The sequence below is a fragment of the Theropithecus gelada genome, chromosome 9 (assembly GCF_003255815.1).
Source record: "Theropithecus gelada isolate Dixy chromosome 9, Tgel_1.0, whole genome shotgun sequence".
NCBI classification, from domain to species: domain Eukaryota; kingdom Metazoa; phylum Chordata; class Mammalia; order Primates; family Cercopithecidae; genus Theropithecus; species Theropithecus gelada.
Genome location: NC_037677.1, coordinates 100942451 through 100949267, shown reverse-complemented (window position 1 = coordinate 100949267; position 6817 = coordinate 100942451).

Here is a 6817-nt window from a genome sequence, read left to right as displayed (position 1 = left end):
ACTCGGTGGGGAAATGAGAATCTTTTCTGCACCAAAGCTGCTTCTAAAGCAGAAAGCAGTGGCGCTCTTGGTGTTTCATGCTGCCTTATTTATATTCAAGGAAGAATTAAATCTTGCAAGCAGTAGAAATGGTCACAGTGTTTGTTTTTAACTTCAGGAAATCTGTGAGGCTCTCAGGGCACAGCTGGGGACAGGGGGGTGGATTTCCTACTGACAGAGCAGAAGCTTTCACTCCCTTTTTATTCTTAAACTTTCAGGAAACTTTAAAAAATAACAAAACAGAACATTTCTACCCTGTCTTTGAGGCAACTTGTGTGCTACCTGCAGAGGTCCAGAAAGGGCCTTCGAAAGCTGGCTGTAGGGTGGATTCTAGCCTGAGACCTTATTTCACAGAGCTGATGTGAGCTGAGAAATACAGGAGCTGGAACTAACAGGAAGCTTTTGGGTTTTAAAGAAAGAGATTGAATTTTAAATAGAGGATGTTGAGTCTTCTAGGGCACTTTGGCCTTTCCACTAAGGACAACCCTGCCCTCTTTCTCCAGAGTCTCTTTCCCAAGGATGCTTGACTTTCCCCAGCATCTACTCACTTGCTTTGCTAAAGAACAAGGGTAAAATGAATAGGGCTGGCCCCTAGGCCAAGAGGCTGGTTATGTTGGGGAAGGGCCTTATGTCCTCAAAAGTGCCAGCCCCTCTGCATGCCTGGCTGAAGCACAGCCCCCCCTGAGAACCTGGGGTGGTGCTCTGGTTCATCATCAAGGGTGTCATCTGAATCACCTGCAGAACCTGGTCCATTGCCTAGACCCCGCCTCGAACCTACATGGTGCTCAGAATCCAGTCTGGAGTGGTCAGGCTAGGCTTGATTTTTAAAGATTTCCCCCAAGTGACTGATAGTACTCCTAGCTGAGGAAGGCTTCTCACTTTCTTTCTTAATGGAAAGCTAAAGAAAACCCAAGTGGACTACTTTCCCTACAGATCTATTGGAAGATAGATAGACCTGGGAAAAGCCAGTGAGCCTGCTTGGAATCTGTGGTCTAAGTGGCATCAGCTATACCACAAACTTCTCATGAGGGCACCCACATTCACACTAGTGCCATAAGCATCAGAGAGAGGGCAGGAAGGCATAAGATGGTGAGCCCTTCTCCCAAGCAGGTCATGAGTAGTCCAAAAGCATTTGTCAGGAGCCTAACATGCATGAGACATTGTAGAAAATAGGAAGATGAATAGGACCAAGCCTGTTCCCTAGGAGAGACAGCAGAAGGTAGCCTTCCAAGTACTGACCTACTCCAAGCGTGAGCCTGCACTACACATATGGGTATCACCTGGGTGCAGCTTCCTGGGCCGTGTCAGACTCCAGTGGGATCCTGAGAAGTTAGATAGAAGAATCTGCACTTCACCAAGTTCCCCACGTGATTCTGGATGTCCAAGAACCACTGGTACCTGGGGTGATTAGGGAAGGCCTCATGATGGGGTGCTGCCAGATAGAGCCTCTGAAAAATGACCAGGACTGTGGCCAGGAAAGGCATTCCGGCCAGAACCATGGAGTGAGGGTGGGAAGTACCTACTGTATGGCAGGCACCGTTCCGCACACACATTTGTTAATGCACACAGTTCCATGTCAGTCCTATGGTGCGGGTGCTATTCTTATCCTCCCTACTTTCCAGATAAGGAAACAGGCACTGAAGGGGCAAGTGACTTACCTACTGTCAGAGTGGTAAGTAGCACCGCCCAGATTCCAACCCAGGGAGTCCTGGTGTATATGTTGGCATATACTCAGAAGTCGTGGCAAATGAGGTTGAAAAGATAAGAGTGGGACTGAGCCATGGAAAGCCTTGAATGCTAATACAAGGTAAATTTGGACCTTACAACAAGCAGAGATGGGCCATTGGTGGGTTTTGAGTGAGACAGTAACTTGATTCACCCCCAAACTATGGAGTCCTCATCTATGTGATCAGTGTCATCCATGTACTGTGCTGTAGGGTACATGGCTTGCCAGAGCAAGGTTGGTGGCAGCTGGCAGTGGTCGGTGAATGTCCAGGAAGTCCTAACTCAAGCCGCCCCAAGGCTGTGATTCAGAACATTTTCGTGGTCCATCTTGTTTCTACCTCATAGGACAAAGCTGGAAGGCTGTTTGGTTTGGCCAGCGACCGAAAGCAGAGGGAGCCAAGAGTCACAGAGTGAAAGGCAATGTGTGCCTTCAACTGGGCCCTCCCTCTCCACCCCACTCCGCCTTGCCGCACCCCTGCCCCTGGGAGGGGCATCTTTTAGAGTTAACTTTTCTCATTGCCGTCCAAAAATAGCTTGCTTAAACAACTAGTTTGTTGTTTAAAAAATAAACATAAAAGCAATAATACAGTCATAATTTTAAAATTCAAGTACTAACAGGAAAATTAAGTAACAGACTAACGGTCCCACTTCTGACTTCTTAGTCCACTCCCCAGAGATAACCAATATGAAGTTTTTTGTGCATCCTTCCAAAATGTTTCTGTGTATGCGTCACGTGTATTTATATATGTATGCAACGTTTTAGTCCTTTTTTACATAAATGGCATCATACCGACTAATTCTTCTTGGTTATCTTTTTGAACATTTGGCTCTACCTTATTCTTTAAAATAGCTGCTTACTGGCCGGGTGTAGTAGCTCATGCCTGTAATCCCAGCACGCTGGGAGGCCAAGGCAGGAAAATCGCTTGAGCCCAGGAGTTTGAGACCAGCCTGGGCAACATGGCAAACCTTGTCTCTACAAAAAATACATAAATTAGCCAGACATGGTGGCATGTACCTGTAGTCCCAGCTACTCAGGAGGCTGGGGCAGGAGGATCGCTTGTGCCTAGGAGGCAGAGGCTGTAGTGAGCCGTGATCTCTCCACTGCACTCCAGCCTGGGTGACAGAGTAAGACCGTGTCTTAAAAAAAAAAAATATATATATATATATATATATACACACACACACACACACACACACACATATATTTCCCTACCGAGGAACTTTCCCTACTGAGGAACACTTAAGTTGTCTCCACTTTTTGCTGTTATAAACAACACTCTAGTGAACGTCTCTGTGCACAAATCCTGTTTTGAAATGATCCTTCCTCTCCCAGTAATCTCCATATTCTGTACTTCCTGTGTATGGATTCACCACCAAGCATCTTCTAAAAAGAACCATTGCCTGGGATTTATTCAATCGTCATGAATCAACAGTGGGGAAAAGGCGTTTGACCAAGTACTGAGCAACAGCATGTGCTCTGCCTGGGTCCGGCTTTATGTGGGGAACAAGATTATAAGATGGGGGCTCTGTCCCCAAGGAACTGGGTCTAATAGGAAGACTACCAATGGCTGCAAAGTAAGTCAGAGATCAATGAAGTGTGGTAAGTCATTGAAAGTGAAATTGTGTGACTCTGAAGCCCACATGAGCGGAATGTGAAAACAGATCAGCTTTGAGTTTCAGCTGTAACCTCTTTAGCTCCCTTACAAATGGGAAAATGTGAAGAGCCTCCCCAAAGAAAATCAAATCCACATAATTGTTCTGTCTCTCAAATGCTTCTACTTACTCCATTCATCCTAGCCCGGGTCTGGTTTATTTCCTCCTGCACAATGTGGGGCCCTACTTTACAAGTGAAAATGGCATTTTCCACCCTTTGATGTTTCTCTACACCCCCACAAAGAAACTAGAAAATAAAACTCGAAAGAGGGAACCACATAAACCTCAGAGATGTTCAAAGACATTTCTTCTTGATGGGAAAAGGTGGGCCTTAAAAGCGTGAAGTGAGAGTTGTAGCACAGGGGTGGGTTAGGGAGTTCGGAAAATTTTGTCCCATCTGTTTCTTTCAAACCCACAGGTCAGTGATATTTTAGGTTTCTTTTGGAGCAGCTTTATTTAAAGTAGAAATAGCAAAGACCCACACCCTGTTTCTTCCCATTAGCTGCCGTTGGCTGTCTTCCCAACTGGCCAGAGATGACGCCCACAGCCCCCACGGCCTTGCTGCCATGAAGAAGGCCTTCTTCCTGAAGAAAGGACTGGGCTATGTTAGACCAAAGGTCTCCTGGGATGATGGCCTTGCATCTCTTCCAAAAGGCATGGCTAGTGCTGAATCAGCCCCCCAGGGGTCTGGAAGCTGTAGGTCAGCCCCCAGTTCTCCCAGCCAAGGACAGTGAGTCAGCCCATACATACCCCATGTACTCCCACCCCAGGGATCAAAGCCAAGCGAGACTAGAGCAGGTCCTGTATGTAGAGCCAGATTCAGGGCCAGGGAGAAGGTCAGTGGTGTTCAGCCCCCTGGGTATCCACAGCTTTGCCCGGTGCAGTTTCTAAGAAGCCCTCTTCATAGGGACAAAATGCCACAAAGAGGAAACAAATCTATGGAGAGGGCTTCTGGCCAGGCAAGGAAGCTGCACAAGCTCCACGCATCCAGAGCAACACAAGATGCCACACTAAGCTGCAAGGTTGCTCAGCCTGAACGTTTAAATCCAGAGAGAAACAAGAGCAGGCCCCTTGCCCTCTCTATCCATATACCCTCTCAATATGGAGGCCTATGCAAGGTCCTGCCCACAAGGTACCAGCCTTCATGACAAAGCTGGCGCCATTGAGAAGGTTAAATGAAAGGGCATGTGTGATGCAGTTAGCTTCGGGCCTGACAAACTCAACAAAAAAACTGCGGAGATTCTTCCCCTTGCTCTGAGGAGGGCTCCTTACAGCCCAACTCCTACTGCCTGGCTCCCCCAGCAGCGTAAGCTGTCCCTCCGCATGGGAGTGCCTCCTCACACATGGGGGTCTGTCTTCCCTGGGGATTCCCTCACACACCTCCCTTAGGGCCAGACGCTGGCCAGGTGCTCAGAAAATGTTTGTGCACCTCACTGGAGGGGTCTGGGACATGTCCCCTGTTTAGGGGAACAGAAAGAGTCTCTTGCCTCTGCCCTTCTGACCCCTCTGTTCTTGTCCCTCTGCAGGACAGCCAGAGCCTGGACCTGCAGTTGCCATAGCAACAGCGGAGCCAGAGAGAGTACCAGGTGGGGCATCCCTGCGGCTCCAGAGAAGCAGCTACCTCTTCTAGACAGCAAAGTGGGGAAACAGCTATGATAGTGGCCTTGTGATGAGCTCCTGGAAGTGGCCTGGGTTTCTACATCATCCATCCATCCATCCTTCCATTTGCTCAGTCATTCATCACTACTATACACAAGGCACTGTGCCAAACACCAGGAAAACAAAGTCAAGTGGGAAACTATTCCTGCCTTGAGAGAGCTCCCAGTCCAGGGGGGAAAGCAGAAGAGGAAGGCAGCAAGGGCGGGAGGCGAGGTAGTGCTGGCAGTGGGGAGGCCGAGCAGGGCAGAGATTAAGAGCACAGGCTCCAGAGTCAGCCTCCCGCAAGCAAACCTCAGCTCTGTTCATCACTAGCTATGCAACACCTGGGCAGGTGACTCCACCTCTAAATCTCAGTTTACTGATCTGTAAAATAGGAGTAATTGGTACTTACCTCATAAGGTTTGGAGGTATTAGTAATATATGTAAAGTACCTAGCATATAGTAAGTGCTCAGTAAACAGAAGGTTTACTGTTGTTCTGAATCTACCCTACATTCCCTCCTCCAAAACCCAAGGCTGAAGCCCGAGTTTCCAGTTAGGGCTTCCTGCAGTTTCCTCAGCTAACTCTTCCCTGGCGTCCAGGATAAGCAGCCCCTGCTGCCATTGTACCTGGGATGTCTGTGTGTCCCCACCTCTCCACCTCCCTGCTGCTATCAGATCACCTGGGACAGTGTCTCAGATAAAGTCCCCAAAGAGGGTCTTTCTGTTTAACAAATAAATGGCCAACAACCATTAAGTGAAATACTTAAAATACCTCCCGCCCTTATCTTTTACACAGCTCCTCATTATTCATCCCGATACTCTCCTCTTATGGCAGAAAGGCACAAAAACATGTAAACACACGCGCACACACACACACACGCACACACACGCACCTTTTGAGAGATTTTCTTCACCTGTGAGCATAACCTGAAGACTATGCCCAGATTTAGCAACGGCTGTTCCTGCTAACAGTCATCCTCCCACTTCCTTCCCCCAGTCCTGTGACGCTGGAACAGAGGCTGCCCCTACTTAGGGTTCTCCAGTCCTGTGACGCTGGAACAGAGGCTGCCCCTACTCAGGGTTCTCTGGGGGGCAGCAGCATCACTAAGCAACCGCTACCTCCATTGCTTTGTCCATCTCAGCCGCAGGACAGGACTGGAAATGGCTCTTCATATTGGCTCCTATGGCGGGGAGCTGACTGTTGCTGCTCAACTGCTCCCTCTGGAGGGGCTGTTTGCTAATGACAAAGTAGGCCGGAGACCCTTGCTGAGTGCAAGGGGATTCGTGGGCATTGCAGCGATCCTTGGGAGGAAATGGCAGGGCAGAGTATTACACAGTTCTTGTCCTTGGAGCACGTGTGTAACCATCCTGTCTGTGCGCAGCATGGTATAGGGGCACTTTAGCGTTCCATTCAGCATCCGAGCTGCTTGGTAACTGGGCAGGCCTGCAAGCATTTCAAAGCCCTCACATTTTAACCCTCGGAAACAGATAACCTGCTCCAAGAGGAGACAAAGATTCTCTGCTTAACCAAACTTTAGTCAGGCTCCTGAACCTCCTCCTAGGTCCATCTGTGTATGTCCTTGTAAAATTGTTTTACCAAAGAACCCTGCTAAGTTAGTTTGGCAAAAGAACTTCCCCACCTCAATATCAGATCATCCTTGATATCTGATCAAGTCCCTTGTCCTCCGCGATCCCACAGGTGATGTCTGATCATCCTGGCCTTCTTCAGCAAGAATCCTGTTAGGTCAGTTTAGCCAGAAT